Raw genomic sequence first — 22,739 nt, 5'->3', positions numbered from 1 at the left:
ATAATCTTTTTAAGAGGTTTTTCACAAGATAACTGAAAAAGGCCTGACTAATCAAGTCCAATTTATGATGCTGCGTCTAAAACAAAGTATATACAACTCTGGAAGCTTTTTCTGACTTCCTAATCTCCAGATAAATTCTCTAGCCTTCATGTTAAAATTTTCTGGAAACTTTGCATGTCCGTTTTAAAGCTTGTTGATCGCTTGTCTTCATAAGGTGGTCTTACAAGATTTTGTATAATGAAATGGCTCACTACCACAACTTTTCAGCTAATTTTTCATACTTTAGCATCATAGCACTATGCTGGTCTTCTTTAGCCCACTACTGTTGTACTCTTGTATTCAAACAAGCGCAGCATATTCTAATGCACTCTCCACAGCACTCCTGATGTACCTTATTGTGTTGCTTTCTCAAATAAAACCTATTGAGAACGTCCCAGTCATCAGTGTGCAGCTATTTTTAGCTTGGATTTATTTATAAATCTGAAGGGCAGGCTCAGGGACAAACTTCATAGCTTCAGTAGTGAATCAGAAGACAGCAGTTGAGGCCAGTGGGCAGCAGGATCTTGGGATCTGCAGCTGCAGTGTATGAGCAGGCAAAAATAAGTGTGTAATTAATACAAGGACTGGATATTTGCACTGGATGGGCTAGTTATCAGGGTACGAAAGTCAGGATAAAAGAGGTTTGGGAGTAGTCACTATTGTATGAGACTGGCTCTTGGGCTCTGACCTGATTTAAAGACTTATTCTAAAGACAAATTCAGACCAAGGGGCTGGAAGGATTGGGGAGCTCAGGTTAATGCTTAGACAGTTTTCCTGTGGTGACATCTGTGCTAAAGAGGCCAGGTGGAATGAACATGGGATTCACTTAGTTGAGCTGTACACAGTTGTATCTTTGCCTTAACTGCAGCTAGGCATTCTGTTGGTTTGTTGACAGTGCATGAAAACCTTGCTTACCTGTCATTTTTAACTTGTGATGTGGGATAGTGCTAAAATAATTCTTAATCTAGATGCTCATTCAATATGTTCTCATATGGTACATAAAAGAAAAGATCAATGCATCTCAAATTTCTACTGTAAGAAAAAGAAAGGCCTGCTTACAATGTTTTCTCTGCCATTTTGTACCTTGCTATATTACTCACCTTTGTCTGCGTCACATTTTTCTGTTGAATTCTCTCATCCTTCCTCTCCTTCCTAAACCTTGTGCTACAGCAACATGAGTGGTTAAAAAAAAAAACAACAAACACAGGTACACAAAACATGTAGAAACATGTAAAACATCAGAACATGTCCTGATTTTTCCAGCACAATACAGTGATTTTGGAAGTCTTTTACAAATGTGAAATGATGGAGGCCAAAGCACTGATACCTCTTCAGAAGCAGCATAATGTTCTATACTCTGTGACATCTTCCAGATTATGACAGTGATCACTGTTCAGAGGTTTTCAGACCCATATGTGTGTAGGCTGCCACAGAGCCATAGAAAAATGAGGCTTGAAGTTTATCTCTGGTTGGAAGTATCCTGATGTATCTGGATCAGTCCTGTTCTTAAAAATTCCCTTCCTGGAGATTTCACATTATTCCTGGACAATCTATTGCAGTGTCTTATTTTGTCACCAGTGGAAAGCTTATGTTAACGTATAAACTGAATATTTCTTACTGCAACTCAAGACCACCTCACCATTGATCAGAAGCAGAGTATATTATATCCTGTTCCTGTTTGCAGCGGTTGGAGTGGATGAGTGTGTTTAAGTCACCTCTTCCCAAAACCTCTGGTTTCAGTCCTTGCAGATCATCATTTCTAGACCTGAAATCATCATTTCTAGACCTGATCATAATTTCTAGATTATGTCTTCCTGCTTTTCTCTCATCTCTGGAGCAATTGGTCCACAACTTTCTTGAAGTGCAGAGCTCCAAATTTGCTATGATACTCTTTATCAGCAGCACTGAATAAAGAGAATTAGTTCACAAGTCTTAAAAGCTGTAGGTGTTCAGGTTATACAATCTTACATGATGATTGCCTGTTTTACAATATCCTAGTATTCATTCATCTTCAGTTTATTACAAATTATAGTTTAAAGATTTTTTTTCCTAAGTTATGCCCTACTCTGTATTTTGCTCTGTTGATTATTCTATACTGGATGTAAGAGTAATTATGGGAGCTATGTAGGTTTGACTCTTGCTAAACAGAGGACTTTTCACTTGCCTTCTTTGAATTTCATCGTATGTTTTAATCATTTTTATAACTGCTTGCTATTCTGAATTCTAATTCAGCCATCGAAACTGCTTTTTGATTTAAAGAGCACGCATTTTAGTCTATTGCCCAGGTCAGTCTGAGGCTTTGTTATTGTTGTAATTGAGTTAGCCATCTGGTCATAGGTGATTCCTTTAGTGAAGTCTGAAGTAAAAAGGTCATTTAATTCTGGTCTTTCTGCATTACACGTTGACAGGTTTCCTTAGCTATTGAATGATCTAGCAATGCTTTCGCATGTCTTCATGTAACTCCTGAGCATACTTACAGCATAATTTGTGTTGTTCTTTGTCCCTTGCTAGTTTTGTTTCAGTTTGTGCCCAGTCCTTTCTGATTTTGTCCCTAAATTGTCAGTCTGTTATGCTTACTCGTTTGACACAGTATCCATTTCTTTTTAATCACTTCTGAGTTAAAGGTTGTTTAAGAGTTATGATTTATCCACAATGGCTTGTTCTTGCTATTCTTCCTCATTCTGATAAATTGTGCTTGTTTGACCAGTAGTTTTGTTTCCCTAATAACTAGAAAGAAAGAAGGAAAACGAGAAAGGAGACCAGTTAGTTCAAGACTTGGAATACTGGGAATATAACCAGTTCATAGTGACTTTGATTTGACCTCTCATTTCATAATCGCTTTCATTAATTTGTCTTCAACTTTACATTCTCAGCCCTCTAGTTAAAATGTGTCCTAAAAAGTCTCAGTTCTAGTTGCCTCCTTTGTCAAAAATAGCCACAAGCACATTATGAAACATTTGGGAATTGTCTGTTGTCTTCTGCAGTTGACTAAGTCTCAGGTCTTCTAATTCAGATTATCCTTTTCATAAAAAGCCTTATTTGTGATGTTGCTCTCTAGCAAGTTCTTCCCATTGAAAATGCAAAGTCCTTGCCCAGTCTGATTCTGTACTTCAGAAGGTTTCAACTGAATAGTCCTCATTATAGCTAGTGTTACTTTTTTTTCAGTAACATTAAATATTTTTGGAATTTGGAAATTACTTATTATCTTATAAGCTCAACATGTTTTATTCAGGGAAAAAAAGCATGCATGTCCACAGTTACTGCCATAACTTTTTATACGCTTTTAAACCCATTTGAGATACAGCATAAGATAATACCATAGCTTACTACATATATACTTGTTATGATTGTTCTCTTATATTCTTTATAACCAGTGAAAAATCAGTAATTAATAGCCTGTCTTAGTATGATGGTTAACCTTAAATAACTAAGAATGTGACACCTTACTCAAGTGAGCAGAGAGCTGTTGATGAGGCTGGTCTCGCTAATGGAATGTATACTAAATACTAATTAAATAACTGTGTGAGACGGCCCTAATATTGTGAAAATACAGCTAGGGAGTTCCTTTTTATTCCAGCATTAGTGAAGTGTGATAATTTTACATTTCCATAAGAAAGGCATTATTCATCTTTAACATAGTTTGTGTGTTAATGCATTTGCTTTTTCTTGTAGGAGTAAATATAATAATTATCTCCTAAATAATAAAAGAAGTCTTTTTTCAGTTAAGAGATTATAGATTATTTTTTTTTCCCACAGATGATTTCATAGTAAAATTTCTACTGCATTTCTCAGCCTAACATGGTGCACTCAGTGGTTATTTTGCCAGGGTTCTATCATAGTGGCAAAACTTAAATTTGCATAATGCATAATGTCTACTTAATTGCTTTGAGAAGAAACTTCAGGTCTTTATGAAACAACGTCCTGGAGTAAAATGCTATTTGGGTTTTAAATTAAAATACCTATGTAGAAGAATATTCCACCTGAATCTTATAATAAAACTTTTTTTTAATGCCCTTATTTACAGGAATATTTTTTCATAGATATCCAGATACAAAACAGTTGTTCTTAAGTGGAAATTGTTAATTATTGAAGGGTTTCTGCCACTACAAAATACAGGATTGAAACAAGTGGATATCATTCTACTTGAATTTAGAGGCTCTTTCTGTTATGAAAAGAGTATCCTCAGGATGTTTTATGTATTACAAAGCATGGAATTAAATTATAAATTAAATAAAACCATTATGTGTGCCTTAGTCACACAGTAAAACTGATCTGTCCAACAAACCAGTCAATATGGCTGAACACTGGTCCAGTAAGTGTTTTTTAACTAAGTTATACATATGTTTCAAACACCAGCTCAGTTACAGCATAATATTTTTCTGTGCTGTTATTTAAGATAATGCAAGTTCCATCTTGTTAAGCTTTGTGAAATTAGGAATTAGAGATTACAGAGACTGGATTTAAAAAATTTGTTTAATGTACAATTTGGACTGTTCTACAGTTTGAAAACACTGCAAAGAACTAAAAATGACTCTATGTATATAAACACTGTATGTTCTTGTATGTATGTGTAAAAGCAGAAATTTAGAACAGTGACCAGTGGACTGCCAGTGGTTCAAGATACTTCTGCTACCTGCTTTCTGAAGGAACTTTGTGTTGGTTGCTGACAGCATCTGTCTCAGAAAAATTGCTTCCCAGCTAGGCAGCTTGGGAGGATCACTACTAAGGCAGAAGGGAAGGTTACAGAGCTGTACAGCACTGTTGCAGCCTACGTGAGCAAGGCTCCTTCTGCTGCAGGGTACAGAACAGGGCTCCACCTGCAGCAGTCACCGTGCAGCAACCCAGGACCTCCACGAGGGAGAGGTACTTTTGGCACAGCGAGGGCACATCTTGCCACAAGCTGGTTGTCCTCAGCTCCCTGGAGCTGCAGCGGCTGCTGAGGCGCTGGAGTCATAGTGACACTGTGCTGGCATGCTCGTGGTGAGGATGCAAGACAGAGGCTGATGGGAATGAACTGTTACGCTTGTGCCAGTTCAGATTTCCACACTACGGTCAACAGGGATAGTGAGTTTTATCTGGAGGTGTAAATGTATCATCACTGTCTTTTCATTTCCAGAAACATTTTTGCTTACTTTCAAAGCAAATACAGTATTTTCATACTGTTATTTTACGCTGCTTCTAAGTTTATTATTAGCCTTAAAGATCATGCATAGGTCAGGTATTTGATTTGGGGAGGATAAAATTTGAATGGTGAATCTGATAGATCGATTAGGATAAAATGTACAGAAGGACAGCAGGGCAAAGGAGGAATTTTTGTTTATTCATATATCACGATGATTCAAATAGCTTCAATGTACTAAATAACTTTAGTGTATTCTAGTGTAACTATACGTATGTGTTTGTGAAGAAGTGAAACAACGCTGGGAACTAAGCAAAATGTATCTCGGTTAGGCTGTAAGAATTTGTATTGAGCTTGTAATGGAGAATATCAAGTTCAGTGATGCTGTTAGTGAAGAAACAGAGGTATCTCAAGGTGCTGTCAGCATAGGCAGGGAGGCTCCACAACATGGTCCTGCTAGTCACAGGTGTACCAGCCTCCCCCTCCCCAGGGCTTCAGAGCTGCACTTCCAGTCTCCCTGCCCTCCTTTGCTCCACTTTCTAATGAGTTTCCCCTAATAGCTCCTGCCTGTGTGAGAGAACCGCCTCAGGTCAGTCTCATGTCTATCTTGTGCTAAGACAGTCTATAGAGTTTCTATGGAACAGTGCTACAGGGAGCAGTCTTCCTTTTATCCCTCTTTGAAACTTCAAGGGCTAAAGCTTTGCCTTGAAGGGAATCCACACTGAGGCTCTTACTGGGTTGTGGTCTTTGTGCAACAGAAGTAGCAAGAAACAGGAAAAAAAAGTTCAAAAAAATTATTTAAATTATAGTAAATGGGGTAATAGAGGGCAGAATCACTGTGTTTATTATTATTGTGTGCCATAGGTGCACAGTAATAAACAGAATATAATTATGGAAGTCTTAATGTGATACTAACTATGTAGTTTCATTTATTTTGTACTGTAGCATAATTTTGTATTCAGGAACCCCTTCAGAGACATTGTCTTCAAATCTTTAAATTTTTATACATATTGAGGTTAAAAATAAAAATAATTTATTTCTATAGTTATTAGATTTATAATGCTTCAGGTATCCCTGGAACTTCTTACACCACCACCTCATAAGTATATAGCACTGATATATAGCAATAAAAAAGGAAAAATAGAGTAATACCATTTTCTCCAATTGAAGGCAATGTTACCATTAAGAGAATCTGCCCCAAAGGTTGTACACGTTTCCACATGAGTTACAGACACATTTTGTGTTGAACATGTTTCTGTAGAACAGTAAATTATTGATTTTGCCTCTGGCTTCCTTGGGATTGACTTTTCATCCCCAGAGTTAATGTTAAAAATAATACTGGTTAAAGGCCACCTCATGGTCTCTTCTTTTAATTGTACATCTGGGTACGCCAATTTACACTTTTAATGTCTAAGTTGCAGTATGGTTACCTCTGTCTAAAATATTAACCAGATAAGTCACTTCTAACCTTATACTAGCAACACAACGGTCTGTCTCCTTTGATGAAATACGAAATTAAAACCATTACTCAAGACAGAGCTGTAATAACAGCATGTATCATTTGACATAAAGTGCTCAAACTTTGTAAAGTGCAGAAGTAATATCCCTCTTTGGTCTTCATTTAACAATTCTGTGCTTTCACAGGCTTTTCAAGAGAACATTTTAGACACTGGAAGTGCCTGGAAATCAAATCTTTATTAAATATTTATGGAGGAGGACACCTAATGACTTCTAGGGGACCCTGCAAAGAGATTCAGTATCCATAGAGTGCACTTATCATTGTTTGTTGTTATTATTGTTGTTGTTATTAATTATTTAAGTGCTAGCAATTTGCTCAAAGCTCTACAAGACACAAAAAAAATATTATTCCAGCCTTCAAAAACTTTGTCTCAATCAAACCAATGCATAAAGTACACTAACTCACTATGGAACAGACACTTCTGAAAAGCAAGCCTGGTTACTGAGGAGAGCACCTTTTCACATTGCCTCACGTTGCCTCTTCTTTCCCTCTGCCATCCTCGCCTATCTGCCTTGCAAGCGCAGAAGTTGCTGCAGCAGGCAGATGCATGCTGTTGGAGAAGGTGTAAATGAAGGCCACTGTTTGCTTCCTTACATTTACAGTAACTGCAGGGACAGCTTTTCTGCATTTCTCATTTCCCTTGTGACATCTTGCTGGAGAAGATGGGAAGGGGCACTGTTACCGTCTCTTGAAAGAGAAGGCTTGTGTACCCAAAGGCTTTGTGGACCTAAGATGGGTCAGGACAAAAGAAAAGGGGCCCAGAGTTCTTTGTGGACTGGGCACTTTTAGGCTCCCTTTTCTACCAGACTTTTAGGCTCCCTTTTCTACCAGAGTAGCAGGGTTCACTTGTTTCCGTTTAAGAGTTGATACATTTAGTATGCTGTGCATACACTGGCAGTTTCAGGGGGATGGGGGGGTGGGTGTAAACAGAAGAGATTGGTGGCCTGGCATACTGGTACGGAGCTGTCATTGCATACATACGGGAAGATACAGGAGAGGCTGATGAGAGCTGAAGGAAAATTCTGCTGGTGAAAAAAGGGATATTATTTTTAAGAGGTATTCAACATCTAGGCTAAATAGATCCTCATAAGATTTTTGAAAGATAAAGCAGGCTAAAATTATGAGGAGGCTTGTTTTGAAGGACAATACACTTTGACAGAAAGTGGCATGTTGTAGCACGTGTGTTTCAAAATAGTTAGGTGGGAGTGATACCAAACAAGCAACTAGACATTTTAACAGCTTGTGTGCATAGAGACAGGGAGGAGACAACACTGAGTTGAAACCTCTGACCTTAAATAATGAGGAAATGGTGCAGAATAAAGTATTATCGTCTCCCTTGAATAATATTTCTGTAGATTCAGACTTCTGTTTAGCAGAACAAACTAGCAGAGGAGAAGGAAAAGGAGTGCAGAAGGAAGTTTGAGAATCATCAGCATGTGAATGAATTTACACAAGAACAGATGATAAAATGACAAAGGATTAGAAGTGGGAACCACCAGTAAAATAAAATTAGAAGAAAGAGAAGGCATCAAAAGATATGATCACTAAAATCCCAATGCCAAGGGGTTTTCAAAACCTTTGGAGTAAAAAATGACTGAGAACAAAGTGGCCTCAAGGATTTTCTAGGACAGGGAAACAGGAGCCTGTGAGAGCACTTCATTTGAACTAAGCCGGAAACAAAGCATGCTAAATTGGATTGCAAGCAATTCAAATGAGAAGCAGTAGCAGGTAAAGAGGTGGATATATGTGTATTAGTTCTTGCACGTAGCTCCTCCAAGCTGTGTTCACTACAAGTTATGATGAACTCAAACCATTGTGTATAGTAGGTCTTTTATGTTAATTAGGAATTGATTATGGTTTACGAGCACAGTCCTGCTTTGTGACTCAGCTACAATGGTATAATGGATCTATGTGTGTTTAATGTATATCTGTCAGTTGGCAAAAGAGGGACTTTAATCTAACTAAATCAATAAAATATTTGCCATTTGGTGCACAGTTACTTCTGGTTTTGACCATTATCTGATTTTTCAAATATTATTTAAAAATAGAAAGCTTTAACTTTCTAGCACCAATGGATTCCTGTTTCAGTTTATTACACATTTCCAGGTACTTTAATGTTGGAGAATGTTTACTTCTTTAAAAACCATTACACTGATTTTTAATATTCCTGTAGTTTGTAAAGGAGAACAACATCCACAGATTTGAACTGTCTTTCATGAATTTCAACAATGTTTAAATTTTTCAGATGTTAAATGCATTTAAAAAAACAGCTCCTGAAAACACACATGTAAAGAATGATAACTTCTAAAATTAAATATTGAAAATCTTAGTTTTCCACTGCAGATAAAACAGGTGCATCAAAAACTTAAGTATAAACTTTTGCCTCAAAGTTAGAATGATGTAATATGTCATGCTAGTTACCTGGTATAAATGTGTACCATTATGTGCATGGAGTAGACTGGAATACGGTGGGGAAAAGTATGGAAAAAAACAGAGAGGAAATGGTGATAATTGTAGTTTTATGATCTCCATGATAACTAATGGAAGATGAGGAGCTGTTCATCGTGTTACCTGTAGTTTATCTAGACATGAATATGTTGCACTTTGGTAAAATTTACAAAACTGCTTTTGCTCCCAAGTGTCATTTTCCATAATAAGGAAAGGAAGGCTGTAACTGAGTTTTGAGAGATGAAATTACAAGTCTTTATGAAAATTATAGGATCATAAAAGTATAAATCTGGAAGACTAATAATTTATTTTAAATTTATTCTCTGTTCTGATGCAATTATCAAGTGTACTAGGAATCTTCATCACAAAATTATGTCTAACCTCTTATACCACACTACTTCCTAGGAAACCGGTTTTAATACTTAACTATTCTGACAGTAAGGTGGGGGGAACATAAGCAAAACAGTCTTTGCTACAAGTGATTTCTTTTTCTTCCAAAGATCATGGAGAACAATGTATCAGTGTCTTTTTTAATAGCTACATTTGACCCATTGGAAATCTGTTGTTATATGTCTCCATCTTAGCCTTTTTATCAGACCACCTAAACCCAGTGCCTTCAACCTGTCATTTAATTGCTAAAAATCTATCTAGAGCTGATTTTGTCCATTTTGGAAATGGCTGTCCTGAGCTGGAAACAGAAGGCAGTGTGAAAGAACTCAGCAGTAGAAATCGCCTCTTGTGTCTCACACATTTTATTAATAAATAAAATTAATAAATATCACACATTTTATTAATATGATGCTGAATGAGATTCACTTGCATCATGCTGTTGACTCTTGAGTAGTCCGTAATAAGTTGACATATTGTACCAATCTTTGTTCTGTTTGCTTTTATCTTTACCAGAGTGGGAACAACAAATCTCTGTTCTTTTTCTCTGCTTTAGTCTGCAGAAGGGTCTAAATTTGTGTATATTAAGAAAGAAAGCAGGTGTTGAAATCACAATTTGGTTTTATATTATGGTATCATGAGTAATAAATTATTTTTAATTATTCAAGGCTTTCCAATGAACTTCTGAGTACTTCTGGGCACGATCTGAGTTACAGGAAAAGTGGTAAAATAATATCTATAGTTTTTTGTCCTGCGTAAAATATGAATTTTAACTCCATAACCAAAAAGGGGAAGGATGTGATTAATAGAAGTTTTGTTGTCTGTTGCTTGTGAGGGGGTGTGTAAGAGTAATTTTTGAAAATTAATGTAGTGGAGCATGACAATTGTCTAAGTAGTTTGTAATCAGAAATCTGGAGTCACATAGTTGTTAATAGTATATTAAATCTATTAAATATATATTGCTACTACAGCTGTTAACCTTCCTCTTTCCATTTTCCTACCATACAGACTCTCTCCCTCCCTCACTTCTCTTTCTCTCACTCCTGTTTCTCCCTGCCCCCTCTATCTTTTCCCCTTTCTCTTTTCCCCCCTTTCTCTATCTCTCTCCCTTCCTCTGTCTTTCCCCTCTTGCTGCACACTCAGCAGTACAGCAGAAACTTTCAGACCCTTGGTTGTGAGAAAGTGCAGAAGGAAACTGCCAGAAATTCTGGTGGTCTTTTAATATTTGCAATATGAAACGGAAATAGCTCTCCTTACAAATAAATTACCAGGAAAAACAAAACCAAGTGAAAAAGGACTCTTGCTTTTAAATTACTGACTTTAAACAAAATTAAGAGATTGAGGTCAGAGCTGGGTTAAGATGGGAAAACTGAAAAAACAATTTGATTGCCCAACTCCGATAAGAACTGAGAGTTCTACTGAGGCAAAGTCATCATGCCCAAGATCATCTGCAGAACAGGCAACAAGGTACACTTTCTCATCAGATAGCACCGGTTCAGGCTTATGAAAATCAAATTAGCAAGCAGGAAGCCAGGATTCACACACTGTTGGTTGCATTTGTACTTTTAGTTCCTCACCTGATGTTTCTCTTTGGATACTAGTCATCAAAGCATGACAATTTGTAACTAAATGTTTGAGAAGTCTATATTTATATGACACAGTGCAGTGCTCCAAGTACCCTAGGGCACATCCTACATTACTGCAGCCCTCCACTGTGGCTTATTTGTCCTACTGAGAAGCGTTATCTGCATCTGCACAGCACTGCATTGTGCTATGTAGACGGTACCTAATTATTTTTTTTTTTTCTTTATGAGTTAGGAAGATATACTATATCTATACATACTGAAGTATTCACAGAACTCCATATAAGTTTAATTGGATTCTTCTTGTTTACATTTTATTAGAAAACAATTAGGTTAAGGCATGCGGGTTTTTTTCTTTACTGGCAGTGTGTGGGAAACTACATTTGGATGAGCATTGGATTTGGTTGAAGTGGACAAAACATTTTCTGATAATTTTTAATGTAGTTAACAGTTTATAGTAATTTTTGCTCTTGATTTACATCACATATTCACAGTTAATTTTAAATAGCTTTATTTTTGATGCAAAGATGCATATAATTACATTTTAAATAAATCAGGCAAAATAATTTGAGATGTGTGGTTATATGTGATTGTATATCTATACATTTCTGTAAATATATTTTAACATTTAAATAAAATCTCCTTCTCTTCCCCAGGCTGAAAAATACAATCCATAGAAGTGTTCAGCCCAAATTAAGGAAAATCATGTAATAGCAAGTTGCATGATGCATTGAGATTGGTTTCCCTGAACAGAATCACTAAGTATGAACTTAGAGTTATTTAGATTTCTCAGAAAAAGTGTTTTCTGCAAATAGGGAGGGAACAAAACTGCATTTAAAACAAAATTCGAACCAATTGACTCTTGCATTATTTTTTACCACTACAAGTACTGTATTCTGTGGGGTGCTCATGGTTCATGAAAGAAATGCACGGCAGAGAAAGAATTGTCTTACGAAGAGATGTGAAACCTGAGATAATTTATGGTTAACATTTTAATGATGGAATTTACAAAGTTAGTTATTTAATTGATCTGTGATCCTTAACAAGTTTTGAGGATGTATGCGGTTCCTCGCTGGAGAAGATCATGCTAAGAAATGCCAAGTTCTTTCAGTACGTTCTTGAGGCATGTCAGATTTACTTCTTGTCTTAAATTTTTTTTATATTATTGATGCTTCATGTACTATCACTTGATATTTACACCCTGGCAGGTTATTGCCTTGTGTCCTGTTTCTGTTTTTCTGATTTGCAGCATTGGAAGGGCTGTAGTGAGACAATTCTTGCTGTGTATTGCTGCCGGTAACTGTTTTGCATAATCAGCAGTTTAGACACTGAAATAGGTATGGAAGGGGTACTGTATTGTTACTGTTTTAGGTGATCTCTTCTGGGATTGCTAGAGGTCAGCTAAATTGCTGAATTTAGCAGGTGTGTCTGTTTTCTTTCTGTACTGTTGACTGGAGATTGTTGATTCATCTGCAAATCGCATATGTGGAAGGACAGGGAATGACTTGGATGTGTTTTTATCTCTTTAAATCTTGTTTTGGAGATTAATGGGAAAGTGCTCATGATCCCTAGAAAAGTTCTTGTGCATGATTCTGTCTTGTGATGCATGTTTTTCAATATTAAGCATTTCATTAGTAAATGAACAAACATGGACTGTGGTGATTTCGGTACGAATGATTTTATTGTGGGTTGAATGAAATGCAAGCATAAATTACAATTAACTACAGAGTTTTAGTCCAGGCAAAAGTGAAGCTGGAGATAGAAGCAAGCACAAGGCAAAGCAAGACTTAATATTCTTCAGGCATGTGTCTGCCATCATTGATCAGTTCAAACTAATTTACTTAGGAAATCAGCAGGTGCCAAGCTGATAACTGAAAAGACTGTAATCTTTAAAGTATTCACTAGTCTGTAACACTAAACAAATATGATATAGTATTTTATTTAAAAATAGGAAGGTTTTTTTTTTACACAGTATTTATAAAGCTGTGAGCGTTGACAATAGGAAAGCTTCTTAATGTTCCTGTATTCACTTGTTTGTTTGTTTGTTTGGAGTGCCAGGGACAGTACCTTTGTGGTGCTGAGTACAGCTGTCCTTCCTATACTTACTTTATCTTGGAGAAATCTTTGGTTTTTTTGAAACAAAAATAAAGTGATATGAATACTGATTTTTTTAAAAAACAATTGCAAACCTTTGCTTGCATGGTTATACTTGATATTTTCTTCAAACTTGGAGTTTTGCTAGCTGGTATTTTTTATTAAGTCATCATTGTTTTTGTAGTTCTTTCATATTTTTTTTCTTCAAATTAAATGTTTTAAAATATTATTGACACGGGAATTAAATGATGTGAATAAAAATTGTGTGAATTAATAAGGTTTTCAGATACTAATGGTAATAAATCAATTAGTATTCAATTAGAATTAAAGAACAGCTGTAGTATCCAAGTCTTATCTAGTAGCTTTATTATTATAAAACAAATTAAACCATCCTGCAGTATGGATTGCTTATGTCTGTCATTAAAATACCTCAAAGAAAAACTTGCAGCCCCTACTCCATGAGATGGCTTTAGAACGAATGTCTATTAGTACACAGCTTTATAATTTAATGCCTAATCTCAAAAATATAATAATATTTTCATATATATCAGCACATCACATATATGAAATACATAAAAAATATAGTTACTTTTAAAATATTTTTTACTGTTACCTGGAGGTGCTAATCTCATACATTTCTCTAGGTTCATTGTAATTTACATTTTTTTCTGTCACATGATCGTATTTTTCTATCATTTATATCTTGTCCTTCTTTCAAGGTACATTTACAATCACAACAATATAAGAGAGGATTCAGGAAGTAGTTATTTTTTCATCCTTTATGCATTCTTTTATGTCCCCATTTTAAAGTTTTAATTAGCCCAATAAGCAAATTATTGGCCTTTCTCAATGTGAGCATAAGTAGCACTTTGATTCTACCATTTAGTTTTCATGGACTTTCAGTGATTAAAAAAATGAATTTTTATATTAATTAATTGCTTCATAATCAAGTCATTATTATCAATTTACTCAAAATATTGAATAGAGAAAATTAGGATGGATATATGAAATTATGCTTTCTATTTTTCAGGCAATCCAGGAAGTTCAACAGATGACCTAATTTAGTCTTTTGTCACAAAGTAAAAATGGTTGTTTTAAGAGCAGCTGTTTTATTCACCAAAAAGATACATTCAAGCTTTTATATAATACAGTGTTTGGGTTTTTGTCTTTTTTTTTAAACACTTTTGTATTGATGAGCAGAGTACCTCTCTCAGGTGATCACTTGGACCACAAGAGTCATATGCCCTGTTTTTATTGAATTTTATACTTGCTGCTTCTTATATTGACATTGCATTATCTGTAAATTATTAAGAACATTTTAAGATTTGAGTACAGTTGTGCCATCTTCCATATGGGATAAAACCTTATACATGGTGACAGACACTGATCTCTGGAAATTGCTTTGTTTTAGTATACCTAATTTTCTTCCCCACATGATCTCTAGCTATTTTTGTGGTCTCTACCCCAGTAACTCACACCAACATTTAAAGAGACCGTTTCTGAATGCTGTTGCTAGCCCAGCAGTGTATGAAAGATATATCTGAAGTGTAGTATTGCAGGTTTTCTATGATTGTGCCAGAAATTTGTAATGATGTGTTGCAAGGCAGGGGTCTAAATAACTTTTTGTTTTCTGAGAATGGAGAACTGAAGTATATAAAAAAATTTCATTTTGATTTCTGTTGTATGAACATAGAATCTCAGTGTAAATTACCATATATACTTGAACTTCTAGTGGTGCTGTTAGCTTGCATAAACTCTTATCAGTTTACAAGAGTGGCATTATTTCTTAGATTTCTTTAGTTTGATCACACTTCAGTATTTACTTTTAAGTGTTCTGTAATGACTTAATAATCATTCATAGCTGTTTTGTAATTGACTAGCAACTAAAAAAAAGGGTGTAATGTAAATTAAATTATTGTTCTTATGATGAAAGTATAAACCAGTATTAACCTGTATAATCTGTGTTAACCAGTACAATCTTTATGGCAAGACTGGCCCTTTGTAATCTGTCCTCTGTCTGGGGCAGAAAATAATTGCATTGTCCCTTGACCAGAAATGAGGATATGTCACATTTAAACCTGGTTGCCGTTCGTCTTCATGCTTTTTATGGTTACATTTTTAACAGCCAAGAGAACTGAACAGAACTGCTATTTTATTTCAGAATTTTGTTTCCCAGTTTCCTATGCAGCTATTTGATGATGGTCACGGTAAAGCTTATTGAGGTATAAATGAGAAAGGTCAACATTTCTCAGGTCACAGAAATTAGTGAAAGCACATGCATGTTTGAGGTTTATTTTAAATATGACCATGCGTACTATGTCCTAGTGGAAATTATTTTTGCTTTGGTTTATGAAGCAGATACTATATTACAAAATGTCTGTATTTTCAGGGGTTAAATTTACACACTATTAAATGAGCTGCTGCAGCTTTCACAGATGCATTAATTTAACAAATGCATTTGTAGTTAACTGTTCCCTTGACAATAAAGGGAATTGAATCGCCAAGCCTCAGAGCTAAAAACCTCTCCAGAGTTAGCCAGATAGCCAATGCTTTGTAACTATGAGTTTCAGCAGCTCATAGCCTCTGTGTATTGGGACAAAGAGGGACTTGTATTACACACTTACTTTTAGAATAGATATCCACTTATACTGGAGCCATGATGCAGATAGTGATCTCCCAGAGACGTTGGCTTGTCTAAGTGAGGGAACGACTCTTTTAGTAATGTGGTGGCCATATAGTATGCCCATACTAATACAGTGGAAGGGTCTTGACAGTGTTTGGCAGTGGAAAAATTTACTCATGGATGGAGCTGTCATGCACACCAGGTGGCAGCTAAATACACTGTTCAAGATACCCTTTAGAGAGCCCTTCAAATCAGTCAGGATGTCATGTTCAGGCATCTTAAAGTATTGCTTGGCATGTCAGCTTCACCTGGTAAGGGCTTCTGTGTGTAGTACTTGCAGCAACTCTTGAAATATCAGAGAATCATTACTCGTTTTGGTTAACTCAGTGAATGAAGGATTACTGGCAGGTTGGGATTTTTTTCTCTAAACATTTCTGTGGTAAGTTTGCCATGCTCTGCTGAATTACTTCTCTGTAGAGAAAATTTATATTTTACCAACTTTATCTGGCTTTGAGCGCTTTAGGATTCATTTTAAGTAGTAATGGTGTACAAAAAAAGTGCCCACTTTATTGTGTAAAAGTAGAAAATGTATAGCAGGGTGTGACTCATCATTTTGTAATTCCTCTGCATTTTGGTAAATTCATCTGGATTGCTGATTTTAAGGGGGGAAGAAAGCTTTTGAGGAGGGAGGATAGGCTAGCAACATTTCAGTGTGTTAAACCAAGTCAGGTTCTTGCTGGCTTTCACTGCTTATGTTTTAACCTCCTTTTCAAAATATTTCACATCCTAGGCCTCAATGTTGTGATATTATGCGTGTTGTCTTTTTTCAAAAGAACAGATATACAGTTGGTACCTATGGCCTTCAGGGAGCACAAGGAACTTGGGTGCAAATAGTGGAGGTAGCTTTCATATCCAAAGACTTACTTGGATAGCTGGCATTTAGAGGAGGTAAGAACCTGTAGATTGATTTCTCTGCTCCTTTGAAGTTGATGCATTATATGCTATGTTTTGCAGAAAGAATGTTACATCTGAACCATGAGCATTTTGTTCTGATACATTTTTATTCTTGCAGTTGTCTGTAAAGAGGATAACATAGTTTTTGATGGCTGATATTTAGGGGCATTTTTTTACTTTGGCTTGGAAAATTGCAGCTATAATTTGGATGTGTTCAAAATTTCTTTCTAAATAGCCTTACTAGTCTCGTGACAAGCTTTATTCTTCAAACTTTCAAGGCTGAGCTGGGCTTTTTGTCTGCATTATTGAGGGTTTTCTGTGGGTTGTCCAAGACTCATGAAAGAAGAAAACAGTTTTTCTCCTCATGTAGGATCTGGGCATTTGATAGCTTTCATCTGAGGTATTAATGGAAGGTTTAACAGCCTGGGGAGATATTGTGGGCTCCATATTCCTTTATGGAAAAAGCCACTTAATTGTTCTTTAGGTTCCAGCTTGTTAGAGTACAGATAAATAGTTTGCTCATCCCAGTATGAAGCTGGATGAACTGTATATTTGTTTTCACTGGGACAGAGGAAACTTCTTTATCATTCACCATGAGTCTGAACCAACAACAAAGTAAATCCATGAGGCCCTGGAGGTCAAATTGCAGCATTCTTTTTGTATGTCTGGCAGGAAGACTTGTCAGCAGTTATATTCCCCATCTTTCTACTCAAACCCACTTTATATCATAGAATCACAGAATAGAATAGCTTCTTCCAGAGCTTGTTTAGGGAAGGGCAAACTGCCAGGTGGTAAGGTGAGAAAAAAGAATACAGCAGGCTCAGTAATGTTTTGATCAAAAGCTGGAAAGAGCCACTGGTTTTTTGGATGTTTCTAATGTGTTGGCATGGCCAAATAGTTGAAAAAGTAAAAGGGTCACATTAAACTTGGTTATAGGTTTGGGAACCTTTAACTCTGATGGAAGGAGGTGTTAATCCAGGATCCTCCTTCTTCTAGCATGGTTCCTAAACAGACTGAGATCTCTAGGTGAAGGTCAAGGGTCCTTTATTTTCAATGTAGATGCTGATTGTGCTTGATGTATGTTGTATTGGTTAATTACAGTGGTGGCCTTCAGTGTGTCTCATATTTCTGTGTAGGTGTTATCATTTTGTCTGGTACCAAAGTTAATCAGTGCTTAATCAGATACGTACCGTGCCTTGATACACAGTGTACCTTGTTTTGTACCCTATGGATTTCTGTACCCTAGATTTCTAGGTTGATAACTGCTATCCTTACACTTTCTGAGTTGACTGTGTTTGTCTGGAGGCGTTGTTGTCCTTTCTGGTAACGAAAAGTAAGAAATGTTGGGAATCAAACTAAAAGAGCCACTTAAACAAAGGAAGAAAATAGAGAGCAAAGGTATGCATATGAGATGCTCCCTGCCCTGGATCATATGCCAAAGGATCTTTGCATCAAAGTATGCAACACAACACAAGAGTTGAGTGTGGGAGTCAAAGTGAGAGTCATGTCCATTCTTTTTTCTGATGTTGAAAAAAATTTAGATGGCTAGATCCAAGACACTTGCATAATAGAAGGATGGGAAAAAATAGAAGGGAAAAATCTATTTCTTGCTGAAAATCTATGACAAAATACTGCTGCAAATATTTTTGACAAGATGTCGGGAATCATTTTTAGTTTTCTAGGAGCGTTCTGACTAAAGGGGAATGTCTGGTTACCTTATATAAACACAAAGCTCAGTATAATTGTAGATCTTCAACAGTACTGATATAAAACTATATAAAAGTATACGTTTGTAGCTGAATACTCCACTTTCTTCAGGTAATGCTTCTCCATGTACCCTGAACTGTTTTAAACATTTGATGTTTGTACAGTTTACCATGAAACACTGAAAACAATATGTTTTCAATACCCAGCTTCAGGCAAAATGCATCTCCTTAGGAGCATAGATCTCTCCAATAGTCCCCAATTTCTATTATATGGCTTCCTCTAGTAAAAGCCAGTTGTCAATCATATTCTCAAATACAGTTTGAGACAGTTTGTACTTGTATGAGGTTTTATTAATTCTTCTTTTCAATGCAGAAGATCCTTCCTGGCTTATTACAATAGCCAATGTACTGTTAAATATAAGGATATTTTTAAGATTTCAAAAATCATGAAAAGTGGCTCAAGAGTGTTCTCCTATTTGGCATTATATGTTGAATTACCTTCTTAATTTTGTTGCCATAAACTCCTGTTGTCAAGAGGCTTTCTATTTAGTTCAGCTGGCAAATAACCATATTGTTAGAAATATTCCTATCTTTATACATAAAGCGACATATTTTATCTTAGTTATAAAAACCAGACAGCTGAAGCATCTGTTTTCAATACACTTAAAAGGAATTGCATTGATGTTTTTGTTGCAGAAAGAGCAAAGAATATGTATTTTTCATATCTGAAATAAATGAACTGATGTTAAGAGGCTGTGATTTTAAAAAAGGCATATGTAGAAGTGAAATCATATTTGCTGTATTTATTTCTGCAGTAAACTAATATTGGCTGTGACACATGTCTAAATGTATGATACACAATGTGCAGAGGTTCATGTGGAATCTTTATTTTTACTGACTTTTCCTGAGGATTATAAAGGGTGCTCGTGCTCCCACATGAGGGTTATCTGTATGGAGCAGGCAACCTCTAATTCATGGCTTGAAGCCCTTTGATCTGCTACAGATAGCAGCCTCTATCATTTATATTGAACTTCCCACTTATTTTGGAAAGCTGGACTGATTTTCTCCTGTCTCATGCATTCCCACTAGATGTTTTAAGATTCAGAATTTCAGCTGCTTTCACGACTACTGATTGCTGCCACAGTTTTCTGAAACATTAGTGTCAGCATGAAACACTTGAGGAAGTGTTGAGACATCTTTCTGGAGGACTGGGAGGAAATCTTACTCACTTTTGAACTGAACAACAATAAAAACCCACTCAGGATGCTGTTATGCATCAGTTTTCTGCAATTTCCTAAGTTTCAAACTTGAATATAAAGTGTCCATTCCTGTCTGCCTGCCCCTCACTTGTAGATAAATGCCAAACGAAGGCAAATTCATGTAAATCCTTCAGGTAAATTTAGGTTTTTTTCTCACTTGTGCACATGTTCTTTTTTTTGGCTTCTTGTCACGTTTGACAAATTCTTCCATGTGACTGTGTAGCAACTTACATTTTCAGAAACAAAATTAAATACTTAATTTACATGTATTGTCATACATACTTATCTGGCTTTTATTCATAGGGTTGCTTGGGAAGCTATGTATCTGTTTGCAACTGTAGTCACATGTGTACAAACATAGATGTTAATAAGTTAATACTCAGCTCAGACTGCTGTCCAAAACCATGGAATGTTAGTGTATTAAGGCCTCTGTAATACTTATTACATAGCATTTCTTATTATAACTACTTGTATTTACTGTTCAGTGATGGTTATGTTAATTACATGTATTGTTTTTTTCCTTGATTTACTGTAATTGCACAGAAAATGAAAATAACTATTTTGAACTTCATTCAACATAAAAAAAGTATTTGTTTTTAATTTTCAAGGTATCATAACAATTTATTTGTGAGATCTGTAAATCTGTTTTTCATTATTCCCTGAAGAGATAAGATTTTTTTTTCTTCTTGGAAGTACGTATAGTAATTTTGGAGGTGCTTTATGTTGTTATATGGGGGTTTTAATTTGTATTTATGTTTGCTATAAGGAGCTTGAACAGAACTGTGAGCACCTATTTTTTGCCCTGTATAAGGTCTTAAAAATAACTCTGAAACCTTTAATTAAACCTCACAGTATGTTTGGGAAGTATATGGATATACTAAGTAATTGCAGGGAAAAACCTGCATTGATAATACTTTTATGGCATTGGATTTTTTCAGCAGATATAAGATACGGTATAAGCATCTGGGGTTTTAACTGGTAGATTCAACACATAAGTTAAAACAGTCTAATTTTATCTTTGATTTTTAATATTACTGTTTCCAAAGGTTCTTTTAAACATGATTTTCTTTAAGTGCTTTTTGAACCTAGAGAATTCATTTTCCTAAAAACTTTATCTAGTTCATTTATTTTTATACTAGGAAATATGTTTCTTCCTGATGTCTTAATTTAGTCCTGTTTGCTTATTTTTCTTGTCACTTGATTAATGTATTACAGTGTGTTATTTACCTCAGTCGGCAGTTTTGGAAGCTTTTCATGGATTATATCTCTCCTCCTACTCTCTTTCCCTTTTCCATGAAAGAGGAAAACAAATCACTTTTTTTCATCCTTTTTTTTTTCTTTCAGATGCTAGTGCTTGAGTGTGAGTTTGTAAGGGATTACAAGGTATGATAATAAGTTGTTAATTACATCACTCTGATTGTCCTCAAAGACCACTGCTGAAGTATTTGAGAATCCTTAAGAACAGCTTATCAAGAACCTTTATATGCCTTTGCCCCTAAATTGAGTGCTTTTAAAGATTAGTGGCCACTTCTGTCTTCCTTGATCTTGTTGGATTGAGAGGCCGACAAAGAATTATTTGAATGACTGAGGTTTTGCTGGTTTACACAAATCACTGAGATCATAGCTGAATCATTTTATGTGAGGCATAAACAAACTTAGAAGTGTGTTATATATAAACCCAGGGACTATATTATTTTTCTTTGTTCTTTTTGTCCTGTATTTTGTTATGGTAAGAGGAAAAACAGATTTTAAAAGTTCTGGGATGTTTGCAAAGCATCTTTTTTTTTTTCCCATGACTTCAATACTTTGAGAATTTTGGGGAAAAGCTTTAATTCTTTGAGTTTATTGCAGTAACAACAGGTACAGTGAACTTCACCTTCTCCCTAGCATTTTCTTTAAGCGATGGTAGGCATAAATTCTTCTTTTATGACTCTTTTTCTAATAGACCTACCAGGTTAAGGAAGTTCTCCAAACTCTATAGGAAATCAAATACACTGTACAAACTGTACAAACATAACCTGAAAATTCTCTTCCACTGTGTTTTACAAACATCACTGTTTTCACCCTTAGTAACCCTCAAACTTTACTCGAGCTGTTAACTTGTCATCTCATATGTTAAGCAAAATTAGTCTGGATAAGTACAAATGAAAATAATTTTGAGTGTAAGTCAACATACATTTAAGTGGACACTGGAGGGAGACTGTGTGGTTAAGACAGTAAAAAGAGAATAACTAGTTTCCCATCCTAACTCCTCAGAGTAGTTGCCAACCCATCCTAACCATTTCAGACTAGGGCGACCTATGTAGAGTGGTTTAGTTGCCTTCCTCGTTGTCAGGGAGTATGCTACAGCACACAATGATTATCTAAGACAGCAGAAGGAAGTGGACCCAGACACTCGACTTCCATATCAAGAGCTATTCCTCTATTGCAGCCCAAGTCTGTGTGGGCTCCTTTACCATTGCCTCTTTGTTTTTATGTGAAAAAAACAGACCAGTTAAGCTTCTGGGATGTTTGACAAACAGTATCATAGGCACATACTGAGTATGGGAACCTGTGTTGGTGGAACTGTATAACTAGGTAAAACAGAAATGAACCTTGAGGACTTTGGATCACCAGTGAGTTTTTGATACTTTTAGCTGAAATAGGAATGTAAATGGTAACATCTTAGCAATAGGACATGTCCTCGTCTGCAGTCACTAATCAGTTGTGAAAATTTAGATGATGTGATAGTGTAGGGTCATCTTAATTTCTGGGGTTAAAATAATTCTAACTGCTCTTGGTTTTAAATTTATGCTGCAATCCAGCCAATAAATCTGTAAAGCCATTTGACAGAGATCTTTTTAGAAGAGAAAGGTGCTATGTAAGTAGATACTGCTATTGTTAATAAGTATATGCAAGATGGTATGTGTCAAGGCATCTTGAAATCCCTGTGCCACAGCTCATAGTCTTATTTTTGAAGTAAGGAGCCCAGAGGGTGGCAGTGAAGGCAAAGTTATCCAGTTTTCTGC

At 35.8% G+C, this 22,739-nt stretch overlaps 1 protein-coding gene across 5 annotated transcripts in view; it reads left to right on the top strand.

The window, feature by feature from the left end:
- The window catches only part of FBXL17 (F-box and leucine rich repeat protein 17), a 304,415-nt gene that overhangs the window by 163,836 nt on the left and 117,840 nt on the right, over nucleotides 1-22,739 (top strand). The window lies entirely within an intron of this gene.

This window comes from Ciconia boyciana, chromosome 4, assembly GCF_034638445.1.
Source record: "Ciconia boyciana chromosome 4, ASM3463844v1, whole genome shotgun sequence".
Taxonomy (NCBI): domain Eukaryota; kingdom Metazoa; phylum Chordata; class Aves; order Ciconiiformes; family Ciconiidae; genus Ciconia; species Ciconia boyciana.
This window is presented reverse-complemented; position numbering and strand designations above follow the sequence as displayed.